Source organism: Amphiura filiformis, chromosome 10, assembly GCF_039555335.1.
Source record: "Amphiura filiformis chromosome 10, Afil_fr2py, whole genome shotgun sequence".
Lineage (NCBI taxonomy): Eukaryota > Metazoa > Echinodermata > Ophiuroidea > Amphilepidida > Amphiuridae > Amphiura > Amphiura filiformis.
In genome coordinates this window covers 64,385,557-64,402,795 of record NC_092637.1, presented here as the reverse complement: position 1 = coordinate 64,402,795, position 17,239 = coordinate 64,385,557, and the positions used below count along the sequence as shown (strand labels likewise).

Genomic DNA, 17,239 nt, shown 5'->3' with positions numbered 1-17,239 from the left:
ATAAATGTAGCTAGGAACCAGTGCAGAGGAATTGTCTTCACTGGTGGACAAATTATGTGCTCTATGGTGGATTTGTAGTTTTGAATTGACATCTTCCGTTGATTGTGAAACGCTATTTGAGTATGATACATTGACAGAAATGGAAGTAAAACTAATAAAACCTTTCCGTTGTAAATTTTGTACAATCAACTTCCATTCTATGAACAGACTGAAAACCCACGTTGGAAGACATATGAGGAAATATGTACGTGTTTATGGAAACAAAAAATATGTGGATTGCCAGAGAAATGTGACGGAAGATGGTATTCTACAAAAACAATCGAAAACCCAGAATAGGGCTTTGTATCAATGTGAACACTGTTTGAAAAGTTTTAAAATTGTTGACGATCTTTTAAGCCACATCAAATCATGCACAACAAACCATTATGTATATCAGTGTACTTTTTGTTTCAAATATGTTAATGCCAGCAGTGCTCTAATAGAACATCTGCTTAAAATACATAAATGTAGTAATATTGCTATAGGTAATATGGTAGGCACCATCAATAAGGTACTTTGTAAGTGTGAGGTGTGTCATAAAAGTTTTACAACTTCGGTACGTTTGAACAAGCACATACAGGATAACGGTAAAGACAAGCCCTATCAGTGTGAGACTTGCCCAGAATCGTTTGCACAAAACTGTGGTCTCAAAACTCACATTACTAGGATACACGGTGGCAAAATCCATCAGTGTGAGTTTTGTCATAAATGCTTTGCATGGAAAAGTGCTCTTAATATACACATCAGAACTCACACCAAAGAGAAACCCTATCAGTGTGAGTATTGTCAGAAATGTTATACGCAATCTAGTCACCTTCAAGAACACATCAGAACTCACACTAAAGAGAAACCATACCAGTGCGAGTTTTGTCGTAAATGCTTTACATGGAAAAGGGCTCTTAAAGTACACATCAGAACTCACACTAAAGAGAAACCCTTTCAGTGTGAGTATTGTCAGAAATGCTTTGCACAATCTAATAGTTTTAAAACACACATCAGAACTCACACCAAAGAGAAACCCCATCAGTGCGAGTTTTGTCGTAAAGGCTTTACATGGAAAAGTACTCTTAAAATACACATCAGAACTCACACTAAAGAGAAACCCTTTCAGTGTGAGTATTGTCAGAAATGCTTTGCACAATCTAATAGTTTTAAAACACACATCAGAACTCACACCAAAGAGAAACCCCATCAGTGCGAGTTTTGTCGTAAAGGCTTTACATGGAAAAGTACTCTTAAAATACACATCAGAACTCACACTAAAGAGAAACCCTATCAGTGTGAGTATTGTCAGAAATGCTTCGCATGGAAAAGTACTCTTAAAATACACATCAGAACTCACACTAAAGAGAAACCCTATCAGTGTGAGTATTGTCAGAAATGCTTCGCATGGAAAAGTGCTCTTAATATACACATCAGAACTCACACCAAAGAGAAACCCTATCAGTGTGAGTATTGTCAGAAATGTTATACGCAATCTAGTCACCTTCAAGAACACATCAGAACTCACACTAAAGAGAAACCATACCAGTGCGAGTTTTGTCGTAAATGCTTTACATGGAAAAGTGTTCTTAAAATCCACCTCAGAACTCACACCAAAGAGAAACCCTATCAGTGCGAGTATTGTCAGAAATACTTTGCACAGAATGCAAGTCTTAAAGCACACATCAAAACTCACACCAAGGAGAAACCCTATGAGTGTGAGTATTGTCAGAAATGCTTTGCACAATCTAGTAACTTAAACTACCACATCAGAACTCACACTAAAAATGAGAAACTTGATCAGTGTGCATATTGTCAGAAATGCTTTACACACCCTCATAGCTTGAAACGTCACATCAGAACTCATACGAAAGAATATCAGTGCAAGTATTGTCAGAAATGCTTTGCACACTCTAGTAATCTTAAAGACCACATCAGAACTCACACTAAAGAGAAACCCTATCAGTGTGAGTATTGTCAGAAATGCTTTACAGACCCTCATAGCTTGAAACGTCACATCAGAACTCATACGAAAGAGAAACCATATCGCACTAAAAGCATTAAACTCTATCAATGTGAGTATTGTCAAAAGTATTTTTCACAATCTAGTAGTTTTAAAGATCACATCAGAACCCATATTCAAGAAAACCCATAGCAGTGTGAGTATTGAAAGAAATATTTTGCATTTAATTGTTATCTTAAAAAGAGGTGGCTGCCAATCTGCTGTGTAATAGCAGGACATCGGTCAATGACTGAGATATTAAATATAAGGATCACAGAGGATGTTATGCCTGAGAAAATGTATAATACATAAAGAAATGGAGCTCAGGAGAGAAAAAATCGGAACCGTTCGGATTCAAAGCGTACACTCACGATTACATGTCGTTGAGTTCACCACCACACGCCACAACAGCTCATAGTGGATCTGCAAATTAAACATGTAATGATTTTATTCTCTCGAAAATGTCTCGGGCCAAGTATTTAATTATAAATAACAGGCGATGGCTTATCTGATGTGTCCTAACAGTGTGAGCTTTGTCAGAACTATTTTGCATATTTTATAGTAGTTCTCTCAACAGATATGTGTGAACTCAACACCAAAGAGAACCCTATCAGTGCATGCGAGTACTGTCAGAAATGCTTTGACCAATCTAGTAACTTACATTAACATATTAGAACTCACATCAAAGAGAAACCCCATCAGTGTGAGTAGTGCCAGAAATGCTTTGCACAATCTAGTAGTCGTAAGGGGCCATTCACAAACACTTGTAACAGGGGGGCTGATACAAAAAAGAAAAATTCACATTATTTTCAGGTCCCCCCTTTTTTTGGCCATGAAAAATGAACGTCAACCCCATAGAAAATAGTGTAGACTCATGTTCTACGAGAAAAATTAAGTTGATATTTTTAAAGCCCCCCCCCCCCTTCAGATGGTTTAAAAAATCAGCCCCCCCCCCCCCTTTTTTGCATCAGGCCCCCTATTACAAGTGTTTGTGAACGGTCCCTAAGAGGCTGGTCAAGTGCAGATCCGTCGGAACACGCTTTTCAATGTGGAATAAATGCTAACTTCATCATGAAATCATCCATGCAGCAAAGTTAATTTCCCATTGAAAAAATAGGGAGTTAAGATATTGTTGTGCTGAGCCCTCGATATGCAGAAATTGAGGGCAACTCACGGAGCAACTATTACAGATACAACCACCTGACATTAATCTCTCGATGTATTGTTTTCGAGAGATAAGTTCATGTATGCATTATGTGATATTTGTGTACAGTTTGAAAAGGACAATACTGTTGACTAATAAACTAGAGGAAATAAATAAATCATGAGTGATCGCATAATTTTATTCTTTATATGTATTGGATCTCCGATGGTTAAGTTATTATCATAACCTCCATTCAACAAGCATAGTAAGGGCTAAGAGTAAAATTGTGTTTGGGAGTGGCCTTCTCTCTTTTCTCTTTTTCCTAGCTATTTTCTTCCATTTCTTGCTTTGTTTATCAAAGCTATCTAGGCCAGCATGCATATATTAGCCTACACTGGCTATCCAGGCTTGTGCAATTGTATGAGCTTGGAACGGTCCATGGTTTTCCATGGATTAGCATGTGTTCCTCACGGACCAACCTGCGTAAACAAACAAACAAACAAACAATAGCTCAAAAGTTGACCTTTTAGATGTGACAGTATGAGTTTGTACCCAACACACTCAAAGGTCAGTTCATGGGCTGTGCAATAGTTACGAGTCCTTGGGCAGTCAGAATTAATAGGTAAATTTTCACGGGAAAATCTTCTGGACACGTGACGCCCATGGGCGCAGACATATTAGCATTATGGAATGTGACCCCGAGCACAGCGGGTGATCTTCCAATGTATTTGAATAGGAAGAATTCATCCTTCGATGCAAAATAAGTTACTTGTCGCAAGTTAATAATATTATGGTAAGAGTTTCCGTAGATAAATATTTTTTTCCGAAGATAGATATTTTTGAAATTATGTTTTGATGATATTGTGAAGAAATTAAGATAACATAATATTTAATAAATTTGCAATGCACAAATTTCTATCAAAATTGTGGTCAAAAATACTATTCCAATTCAAAATTACTAAGACTTGAACAGCGAGGTCACCGCCGGGGTCAGAGATCAGGCTCGAGGAATACTCTCACATTGGTCACGTGTCCAGAAAATTTTCCCGTGAAAATTTACCTATTAATCTTGACTGTTGGGGAGGGTAAAATTGGGAGGGGCAAGAAATTTTTGGCAAGCTGAAAGGGGGAGCAAGCTATTTTTGGCTAGCTGAGAGGGGGGCAAGTGATTTTTAGCCCCAAAGGGGGTTCTCCCTGGTTGAAGGTATACGGCGATGTGCCACGGTTTTTGGGTACTTTTTAAGCAATTTTGGTATATCAATTGGTGGGTTTTCAGTGGAGGGCGCATTTGGGCAAAAGTGCCCCTAAAAGCACCCAATCAGGGCAAATTTAGGTGCTTTTTGGGTGTTTTTTGTGGAAATTGGTATACTGATGGGTGGCAAAATCAGCAAAAAGTAGGTATAGAGAAAGCATCCGAAAGTCTGCGTGGCACTTCCCCGTAAATTTTTTTTCGAAGAACCCCCCCGGGTTTTTAGCACACATTCATGGGACGCCTGTTAAATAAAACGCTCTAAAAATGCTTAGGAAAACAGTACGGCAACGCTTTAATATGCAAATTTTCCTGCTCGCTGCACTCGCAACACATACATGTAGCTAGCGAATTGGGATCCCAAAAATATTTTGGCATGTGTATAAAAAAAGGAGGGGGGGCAGAGATTTTTTGGCAGGGGGGCTCATAATTATTGCACAACCCCTTATGCATAGAGAAGGATATCATATTGTTGCTATGGGCCACAAAATTCCGACGCTAAATTTTGCCTTGAGCAAGTCCCGAAGGGGTATCAGTTCTGATTCCATGCCCAAATATCTTTATTTTTTGGAATTTTTGATTAAAAAAAACCAAAATAAAATAAAAATGTGACTTTCTGGTACAATAACATAACTGTTAAGGTTTAATTAGATTTGTTAAGATTTTTGAGTTTTGAAACTCACAAAAATCTGAACAATCAGATTTTTCAACAAATTTAGGTAAAAGAAAAATGTATGAATAATAATCAATAACCATGGTCCAGGCACTCCCAATTTGGAGGTGTCACTGTCACCCAAACACCCCATATTTTTTGAACACATGCTCTGTCACCCGAAGACCCCCTATTTTTCCATTTGATCTGTCACCCAAAGACCCTTATTTTTCAATTTGAACAGTAACTTTCATTAACACTGATTTTGTATTTTACACTATTCTGGCCCATGATCGGGTGAATTTTGATGAAAAAGGGGCTCCTTGCCCCTTTTCTTTTGCCCTCCTGATTTTCTCTTTCATTTTTTGTCAGAGGGGCACTGTTTTATTGAGAGAGGCAACAACAAATATAAAGATTTATTTAAAAATGCCCATTTTGAGCTTCAGGTGTCATTTGTAGCCAAAAACATAATTATTGCACAACCCCTTATGCATAGAGAAGGATATCATATTGTTGCTATGGGCCACAAAATTCCGACGCTAAATTTTGCCTTGAGCAAGTCCCGAAGGGGTATCAGTTCTGATTCCATGCCCAAATATCTTTATTTTTTGGAATTTTTGATAAAAAAAAAACAAAATAAAATGTGACTTTCTGGTACAATAACATAACTGTTAAGGTTTAATTAGATTTGTTAAGATTTTTGAGTTTTGAAACTCACAAAAATCTGAACAATCAGATTTTTCAACAAATTTAGGTAAAAGAAAAATGTATGAATAATAATCAATAACCATGGTCCAGGCACTCCCACTTTGGAGGTGTCACTGTCACCCAAACACCCCATATTTTTTGAACACATGCTCTGTCACCCGAAGACCCCTATTTTTCCATTTGATCTGTCACCCAAAGACCCTTATTTTTCAATTTGAACAGCAACTTTCATTAACACTGATTTTGTATTTTACACTATTCTGGCCCCGGGATTCTGGCCCATGATCGGGTGAATTTTGATGAAAAAGGGGCTCCTTGCCCCTTTTCTTTTGCCCTCCTGATTTTCTCTTTCATTTTTTTGTCAGAGGGGCACTGTTTTATTGAGAGAGGCAACAACAAATATAAAGATTTATTTAAAAATGCCCATTTTGAGCTTCAGGTGTCATTTGTAGCCAAAAACAAGCAGGGCACACCGTCATCATCCCTATATCTTCGTGTTAAAAATTGCCGTGATAGTAGGCCTACGATGAATCCTCACGTTTTTCAACAACTACGCATGGTGATTTTATTCGAGATAGGCCGTGCAACTCAGGCTAAGCATACAATTTGAGATTTTGAGCGCCTGCCACAGTTTCTATTCTATGTTTTACGATTTTCGCATGATCAATATATGGCTGGCCGTAACCGCCACAACGTGGAGCTGCTATACGCGTAGCTTACTTTTCGCTTCGCGGAGCTAAATTGACCAATCATGTTAGATCTTTTCATTACGCGGAGCCAGTGGATGCATCCTCGTTCCAGAGAGAAAACTCTTGCCAAAATTAATGTTTACTATGGGGATTTTAAATGAATCGATTGTAAATAAACCACGACCAGTTGTACAGGATCAATACCATTGTTTGATTAGTGTATAGTCAATGTTACCTTGCATGCATGTGTCATGTGTGTGGCGTGTTTGTTTGTTTGTTGTCTACTGTGTCAGGCCAGGATCACTGACACCCACGGTACTGATACTCTCATACTATCACGGTGATCATATTGTTGAATGTTGTTGACTTAAAAATAATCATGATGCAGTCATGTCTACAGTAGAACTCACCACGACCTTTGAAGGACTTAAACCCTATTAAAAGCTATTAAACCAAGATAACACTCAATGAAAATGGCTCAACTATGTTACATCAGATTTTAAATACACACTGCACTTGTGTCTGTTTTACCTGTGCAATGAGCAATGAGCTGGTATTATAGTTTCAGTTGGGTGAACGATTATAAAGCGAACGCAAGGTAACAATACTGTGGGCTTTTGTTTACGAAATGAGACAATAGTCTGCTTATTGTTAACCAGCGTTCTTGAAAATGAGAAGCTTAATGACTTAACACGGTTTAGAAATAATTTCTTCATATTTTTTGGTACAAAAGTACCAATATTTCCAAATACCTAAATTAGCTAAAATTTAGGACATGTTACAAAACTATATTTTCTAGAATTTCAGAGAATACTTTAAATATTGGCCGGTTATTTTTTACACAGACGTCAACTAGGCAATGGCCTATACTTCTAACATACACTATTTGTAGAGGTCACGCGTCAATGGTGAGCGCACTGAGTATTGTGTAAAGGAAAACGGACAGTAACTACAGTAGGGAGAGCGGGGAGTGTTCGCCCTATATTTTTCTGACCAGCCTAGCGATGCCAATATTAAGGTTAGGGATGACCTGATTGGCCCATGTGAAAGCCCTATGTCTTAGCTATATACGGCCACAATCCCAGAACTATATGCCTTACAATAGCAACAGGATAGAGCAAACAAAAAAGTTTTGCAAAGTGGCGAACTTGCCCCATATTGGGGCAGGTTCGCCCATATGGTGGGGTAAGTTCACCCTAATCACAAAAAAGGTTTAAACATTGCATAACAATAATATATTAAATGCAAACATTTAGCAAGAGTATACAGGGCATTCATTCTCTTCTGGGGAGTCACTAAATTTGTTGGAGGGGTCGGGTCAGGGTAAAAGGTAAGGGTCCAAAGTGAGCTTAAACATATCATGCTTACAACTTCGGGGAGATTATGGATTAGGACATAAACGGTGGTATGAGTAATACTGATACCACATAACTACATAAACATGCTTTTCAGTAGTTTTACCTTGTTTAATGGTATAATTATAAATATTTTGCATAATACGCTGATGGGGCAGGTTCGCCCTCCAGTTTGGGGTAAGTCCGCCCGGGGAAGATACAGGGCGAACATGCCCCATCCTCAAAAGGGCGAACGTGCCCCTTGTGCACATTTTTGTATTTTCTTCAGGGTATGCAAAATACAAATCGAGTAAGGCGTTTATAACTTCATTAAATCTTTGACAAATCCCATATGTTCCCAATACAGATTTACATTAAAACCATCTGTATTTATGTATCAATGATAATACAACATTATTAATGCAAGAAAAAATTACGTTTTGGTGTAATTTTTTTGTTTTAGCTGCAGTTCGATGAACACGTCCCTATATGTCGAGTAGCTAACATGAGAAGTTTATAATGACCTATGTCACCTAATTTTGCCATCACCAAATTCCCTGAAAGCCATAGTGCTGAGAAACAAGGGGTGGGCGAACCTGCCCCTAGGGCGAACACTCCCCGCTCTCCCCTATGTATGGCCTACTACTAGTATATAAAGCAGGGGCGTAGCCAGCTTTCTTGGTCAGGGGGGGCAAAATAAAATTTTTGGGGCACAGACGAAAACAATTGCAGTTGCATCATACAATACATAGAGACTGTATGTCTTCGAGCTTCCCGAAAAGGGCCTTATTGGGATAATGTGCGCACGTAGCGCGAAAAAAATGGTATTTTACACTATTTTCGCCCATTATCCGGCTAAAAAGGGCTTTATTGTTACAATTTGCGCGCGTAGCGCGGAAAATTTTGTATTTTACACTATTTTGGCCCTGAAATTTGCTAGAAAAGGGGCTCCTTGCCCTTTTTCTTTTCCTTTGCCCTCCTGATTTTCTCTCTCATTTTTTGTCAGAGGGGCACTTTTTCTTTCAGTTTTTGTCAGGGGGGGCACTCTGCCCCACCTGCCCCCCCGCTGGCTACGCTACTGATATAAAGTAAATCCGAACTGGTTTGCAGTTTGCTGAAGGTCGAATTCCGCAGGGACACCGCGCAAGTTATACAAATTAGCTCCCGGCGATACACTGCAGATCGCAGAACTGTGTGCATAGTTTACCACCACTCTGCCTAGCTATATAGTTATGTACAATACTGTATGAGTTTCTTATGAGTGCATGTCCATCTTAATACTGTATGAGTTTCTTATGAGTGCATGTCCATCTTAATAATAGTTCGTACTTTTCATAAAACTACTTTTTGAATCATAACTTTCGTGACCGAGGATATCTTGCAACTACGTGACGCTCGTCTGGCAAATTCTTAATGAATAAATTCGCTTCACGTAGTGAGTAAGTCGTACTTAATTAGTCAGTTTTACCTCCGAGTAATGAAAAACTCTAACATGATCATGATTGGTCAATTTGGCTCCACGGAGCAAAAAGTCAGCTCCACGTTGTGGCGGTTGCGGCCTACCATATCAGTATCCCATATGATATTTCTATTGCAAGGAAATTTTATTTGTTGTCAGGTTTTATCTTAAATACACTAACTGGAAATTAAATACACTAATTAGTGAGGACCGGTATTTTGCTGTGGATATGTTTAACTGCAATTTGCGGGTAAAAAATTTGAAATCCTGAGTAAAAATTTTGATCATATTCAACTCTTTGAGAAAAAATTTATATAAAAGAATGCATGTAAAATCCAGCTGCAATACAATGTACATTATTGACACACTATCACTCTCTTTATCTACGGCAATAATAGAATATCGATTTCAATCGAATTGAATACGATGCTCAGTTTTGAGTTTGTAGTTGTCTACTAAGCGACCTAAGCGATCGATTGCTAGCCAATCAGATAGAACTCCTTTTCTTGCGTTCGGTGAAATACCAGTCGCCCGTCGCTCACCAACGGAGTATTAAATTTATATTTATCGAATAGGAAGTCGACACTGTGCAGGGCCTATTATATTTCTTGTCAAATAAATACATTTTCACTTTATAAAACTTATAGCATAAAAATAGGCATTTTTGATTTATAAAAATGATAAAAATCATGAAAAATACTTTTTAACCCAAATTATTACTTCAATATGGTATGATAGAATATTTTTGTTCACAGACCTCGTATTCATTATAGGCCTATGCCCTCTATTTATATTCAGAGCAAAAATTAAGGTTGCAGTCCATTCTTTTGAAGTTTATGGTTAATATTTGACATTTTGGGGTAAAAATTGGGGGGGGGGGAGTCACAAAAAACAATTTTTCAACCAAAATATCTCAGTTCACACTATCTTTTCTGACGGAGTCAGTGTTGTTCACGGAGTGAACATTCCCCCAATTGAACGCATATCTCATATGCACAGTTTATCCCTTACATACACTGTGTCTTGAATTATAGCTATTGTAGCCCATCAACCCTGTGGTTAAGAGGCTTAGAAATAATTCCTTATGTCTCATACCCAGGTTTGTATCCCTTTATCTAATCCTGCCCCACATGACAAGGACTTTTTAGCACATCTTGTATTGAGACAATGGCAGACAGGGCTATATTTTTTGCCTTTTTTTCTAATCATGTTTACTATTGGATTGAGCCATCACATCATTATAATAGGCTTTACTGATTGGTTGGTAAAGTAAATGCTATTGTTTATTTTGTGATAAGGCTGAGCATATTACTGCATATAAAAATACACTGCTATTCATACAGACGATTTACTCTATTACTTCCAACTGACAAAATTATAGTTCCTGTTATCTACCCAGTAATGTTTACTTATCTTAATTGGAACCCTATAATAATTATTGGGCCAAGGTTATTATCTGCATTGTAGGCCTATATTAATTGGATTTCTATAGGCCTATGGTAGTGATAGCCTATATTGATTTGAGTTTCTTGCTCAGTGGATGGAGAGTTACGCCTAAGCCAGAGTCAGGATGTAGGTATCATTATGTCTCAAATCACTAATTTATTGTAAGATCTGTGCAGTGGCGTAACTAGGGGGGGCAACATGCCCCGGGCGCTACCGTTAGGGGGGCGCCAAATTGACCAATTCAGCCAGGACCAGCATCAATTCTGCGCCCCTCCAAGGGATGAAAGTCAAAATTTTCTAGTAACCAAAAGTAACTAAGGGAACAAACCAAAAGATCGATGACGTCCTATAAACGAACTAGTTTCGTTTAGGGGGGAGGGGGTAAAAATACTCGATTACGTTTGTACAAAAACATCGGTCTGAAGAATGCGTCATTATTATTATTATGTCAAAATTTTCAACATTTCATTATTACGTTTCTGGCAGAGAGGGAGGGGGTCGGCTGAGAAACGAAACTAGTTACGTTTATAGGACGTCATCGATATTTTGGTTTGTTCCCTAATTCTAACCGCAATTCTTTCAGGTATTAAAAAATTCGCGGGGGGGTAGGGGCGCCAATTTTGTTTCTTGCCCCGGGCGCTACCAACCCTAGTACTGGATCTGTGCAGAGTAGGTTAGATATGAAAATAGAAAGTTAGAACAAAGTACTATTATAATACCCCTGATCCGCACAGTGTATTTTACCCATACGAAAAATCATTCCGTACGGACCGTACCGTGCATGCACGGATCACTGACAGTAGCGCAATCAACCAATCAGCAGTTGGAAAATCGTTAACCCAATGATGTCATCGCTGCATTTTCATTGATAAAATTCCAAATCGTTCAAAAACACGAGTTTTTAATTGCAGATATTTAATTTTCGTAATCATGAATGTCAATGCCTTACTTAAATTAACATTGTGTATTATCGTAGCGTTGAATGCGCTGAAGCTTGTGAGGCGGATCCTTCGCAAATTTGGCGGATCTTTTGTTTTTTGTGACATTAAAAATCCATCTTTCGCATGGCCGCTGTGTGTGTGTGTGGGAACGGGGTCAGCTATGCACGCATGGATTCTATTAATAGCGACCTGCATGCATAAACACTACTCTCTGTTCAATTAGCTTAGATTCTTGTATTTTAAAGATATTTGAAAAAATAAAAAAATTTGGTCAAAGTCATCAAAGAAAAGTGTTAGCACAGCCTTAGACCCAATGTGATTTTAACTTTTCAAATTCCAAAGTTCAATTTAAAACCCCATTTCTTTTCAATTTTGCCTCATTTTCGGCAGTTACTTGGGTCCACCAAAAGGGTTCGCGACCTTTTTACAAATCGAGTGGGACGGTCCATTCTCAACTTAGGCCATAGACCCTATCCAATTTAGCAAAACAAGCTGTCCACCAATCTGTCCTGCCATTTCAATTGTAATTCCGTTCCGGTTATTGGTTAGGATCTATATAGTTGATGATGGTCCACCGGTTTTTGTTGCACGAACTTATATGCGCGATTACGTTTTATGCATAACATTATGCTGAGCATTATTTTTTTCCTAAACAATGACATTAAAATTATGGATTTCGTTCTTATTTCAACTGGTTTACAATGTGAATTGAGTTTTGTTTAACATGTTTAATACCATCATTCCTTTCCAAGAATATCAGCATTCGCTGGACATTTTCAGATACAGTGCCTTACAAGAATTGTTTTCTGTAACCTCATTGTTTTAAATTAGATTTTCTTGTACAAAAATTCTTTTGTTTCCAAATGTCCTTCACATAGTTTGTACTCAACAAACAAAACGAAATAACAAATTGAAAATAAATGTGTAGTTTTATAATAGGCCTATAGGCCTACACTTTCACAGACCCATTCATAAAATAAATAAATAAATAAATAAACATATATGTAAATACGCAAGGAATGTATTTATATAAGCTGGGCCTATTCTGGAAATCCTTAGTTCATCTTCACATTTTTATAATAACGTAATGTTTCAACAGTAGGGTTTCAACACAAATATAGCTATTTTGCCGGACAATATTTCCTGATGCGGATGGTCGAATAAATACTATCTCAGCGCATGTAATTATTATGACATTCGTCCCCATTGCACTAAATGGATTGATTCAAAAAAGTTTATGGTACCCGACGTTCTACGGCTTTTTTTTAAATATCGCGGGAAAAGACAAAAATTGAAAAGAAATGGGGTTTCAAATTGAACTTTGGAATTTGAAAAGTATAAATCACGTTGGGTCTAAGGCTGTGCTAACACTTTTCTTTGATGACTTTGACCACAATGTTTTATTTTTTCAAATATCTTAAAAATACAAGAATCTAAGCTAATTGAACAGACAGTAGTACTGCTGACTGAGTGTAGGCCTACCAATCGTAGCAGGGTGTAAAATATAAAACAAAGTCAATGTTTAATATCAAATACGTTATGGGGTAAATATAAGCATTTGAATAATTTAACAATTATTTGAACCTGAAAAATAAATGAACATGAAAGTTCATGAGTGATTTTTCAACATAGGGTAGGTGCAGGTAATATGGGACAGCAGGTAATATGGGACACCTGTTTTCATTTTAACAAAAAGTAGCTTAGAGAAGGTAAACACTTTAAGTTGATTTGTTAAGTGTTTAGAGACATCAATTGTGCTTCTAGAAATGCAGTTTTGGAGTCTGTGTATCAAACTCTTGGAAATCAATGCCAAAAAGAGTGAAATTGCCCAAAAAATTATGTCGTTTTTTTTGCCTGATATAAAATCAATGACGTCACATTTTATGATTGTGTATCCAAAAACTCTGGTACTGAGGGGGCATTTGTCATTTTTATGATCTTTAGGTGATGGGTTAAGCTTATCAGCAGGTAAAATTCCACTGACAAGTGGCACTTTCCTTTTATAAATGATTATTATCTCTGATTTTCAACTGAATGGGTGCAGGTAATATGGGACACATAGGAAATTGTGTGCATTGTCAATGCGAAAAGCAAAACTATTTAGAAAATTGAATTTTCTTGTAGAAATTTGCATTTAACATTCAAAATCATGTAACAAAAATGTTTTTAGAACAAAAGAGTGATTTTCTGAACTTTTTGATTTTCACCATAGAGATAACACAGTGTCCCATATTACCTGCACATGCAGGTAATATGGGACACTTGACGATGACGTCATTTTGACGTCATAGCGTCCAAACAAACATAAAAACAAGGTAACATTGCCTGTTTTATTAATCTTAAAGGACAGGTTGTTCATCATAACAATCTCTTGTGGGCATATCTTCTTTAGTTTTTATGCAAATAAGCTAAACGTCCTTAATGGTCCCATATTACCTGCAGGTACCCTAGGCCTATTTGACTGTTGGATAAATATGGGTGCTGCAGCTTTGGAGCTAAGGCAATATGGCGCATTACTTTGAAGTTGGTAATGGGTAAATTACACTGTGATCCGTGAACTGTGTCTTTTTGAAAGACTCTTCTAAAACAAACAAACAAACAACAAAAGTCTTCTTGTCAGAATTGACACGGCCACGGGAGCAAAGTAGCCACAAAGCAAAGTGGCCTCTCTTAGACTGCTGCCCTCAGTCGTCAACGTCACTACGAAGCATACACTGTACATGCGAAGTGTAGACGGCTGATACGGCTTTGGCTATATACCGGTAGTCTCATGTCGTGCGTCATCTTATGAATAATAATGAGAATTTTACCAAGATCGGGTTTATATGACCTAGTAATAAACTGGCAACTTAGTCAGATAGGGCCACCAGTATACAGGCACACACCACTAAACAATCATTCACACTGAAATGCAGGTATATTTACCTTGAAAAATACCTCTCGTTTGAAACGTAAAGGAGTTTAGTGTTATAATACCATAACAATGCTATGCGGCGCGCATCTTTAAACTTTGGCAGTGGGAAATTAGACTTGCCAAAGTCGTCTTGTTTATTAATTTGAAGCATGCTAATTCTTATTATTTCAATAAATAAATCTTAAAATAAATAAATAGGCCTATATAAATTTTTAAAAAGAAAAAAGAAAGAAAGAAAGAAGGAGAAAAGAAAAGAAGGAAGAAAAAAGAAAGTTTGTTTTCTTAAATTGTATCGAGATCCATAAAATAAATAAATTATACAGCCTAAATATTAATAAATAAATATTAACTAAAATATATAATTCAAAATATAAATAAATCCAAGTAAGGTAAATCATCCACGGTAAAGTGCTCAACCAAGGGAGCTGGAATATATTTAAAATGATACTTGATATTAAAGTAGGGCCTATATAAAGTACTGTTGTTCACGTCGCAGGGGCGGCACGTGCCCCCCCCACTTTTGTTGGTCATTCGGGGAAAACGCTAAAACCGCAGCTTACACACCTAAATCAGACTCCATTCGGGGGAACTGAACAACCTATGTCATAAGTGTGACATGTTTAGACGCTCAGGTAGTAGGCCTATGTTATTGATAATGAAAAGGGCAAAAACTCTCAGGTAGTCTCGCGTCGTTTTTTAAAAGATTATAATATCAAGACTCAACTCGGAGCTATCAAGATTTATCACGGAAATGATGAACCCCTATGTCCCCACTAGTCTCACTCGTGTTATTGATAATAATCATAGGCGTAGATGGGGGAATCCCCAATATTTCGCTTGTGGGGATGGTCCATACAGTCACCCCCCCATGTTGACGCCAATAGTCCCTAAGTGGGTTCAAATTAACCTCATATTTGGCTATTTTTTTAACCTGAACTTGAACCTCTTTGCGCGCCTCGCGCGCATTTGTTAAACTTTTGTACCATATTTCATCAGTTTAGCTTCAATATGCCAATTTTTTTTCGCGCGCAAACCATAATTGTACCATAAACTTATTTTGTCGCTAAAAGGTGCTGATTCACAATACTTCAGAAAAATTTTCAAACTCCATGATCCCCCCTCAGCTCCCCAATGTCAAAAAGAAATCTACGCTACTGACCATCGCCCGGTATAATCTCATATTAATGAAAAATATCAGAATTATATCACGGACTATAGAAGACCCTCTAGATCGCCCGGTAGTCTCATGTTAATGGAAAAAATGTATCACGGACATTAATTGATCCCCTATATCGCCCGGTAGTCTCATGTCAATGAAAACAACTTAACGGAGATGATGGAAAGACCCCCTATGTCGCCCAGTATAGTCTCATGTTAATGAAAAAAATATTATACGGACATGATAGAAAGACCCCCCTATATAACCCGGTAGTCTCCTGTTAATGAAAAAAATATCACGGACATGATAGAAAGACCCCCTATATCGACTGGTAGTTTCATGTTAATGAAAAAAAATATCACGGATATGATAGGAAGACCCCCTATATTGCCCGGTAGTCTCATGTCAATGAAATAAATATCACGGACATGATAGGAAGACCCCCTATAATCGCCCGGTAGTCTCATGTCAATGAAAACAATATCACGGACATGATAGAAGGACCCTCTATTTCGCCCGGTAGTCTCATGTCAATGAAAAAATATATCACGGACACGCCCCTATATGGCCCGGTAGTCTCATGTCAATGAAAACAATATCACGGACATGATAGAAAGACCCCCGATATCGCCCGGTAGTCTCATGTCAATGAAAAATATATCACGGACATGATAGAAAGACCCCTATATGGCCCGGTAGTCTCATGTTAACATGGTTAATGAAAAAATATCACGGATATGATAGGAAGACCACCTATATCGCCCGATAGTCTCATGTCAATAAAAAAGAAAAATATCACGGACATGATAGAAAGGCCCCTATATGGCCCGGTAGTCTCATGTTAACATGGTTAATGAAAAACATATCACGGACATGATAGAAAGGCCCCTATATCGCCCGGTAGTCTCATGTCAATGAAAAAATATATCACGGACATGATAGAAAGACCCCCTATATGGCCCGGTAGTACGGTCAATGAAAACAATATCACGGACATGATAGAAAGACCCCCGATATCGCCCGGTAGTCTCATGTCAATGAAAAAATATCACGGACATGATAGAAAGACCCCCTATATGGCCCGGTAGTCTCATGTTAACATGGTTAATGAAAAAAATATCACGGACATGATAGGAAGGCACCTATATCGTCCGATAGTCTCATGTCAATATGTTAGAAAAATATCACGGACATGATAGAAAGGCCCCTATATGGCCCGGTAGTCTCATGTTAACATGGTTAATGAAAAAAATATCACGGACATGATAGAAAGGCACCTATATCGTCCGATAGTCTCATGTCAATATGTTAGAAAAATATCACGGACATGATAGAAAGGCCCCTATATGGCCCGGTAGTCTCATGTTAACATGGTTAATGAAAAACAATCACGGACATGATAGAAAGGCCCCTATATCGCCCGGTAGTCTCATGTCAATGAAAAAATATATCACGGACATGATAGAAAGACCCCCTATATGGCCCGGTAGTACGGTCAATGAAAACAATATCACGGACATG

General features: G+C 37.8%; 1 protein-coding gene across 1 annotated transcript in view; it reads left to right on the top strand.

Moving 5' to 3' along the window:
- Positions 1-17,239, top strand: part of LOC140163165 (uncharacterized) — a 49,391-nt gene that overhangs the window by 13,764 nt on the left and 18,388 nt on the right. The gene's annotated exons all lie outside the window — the stretch shown is intronic.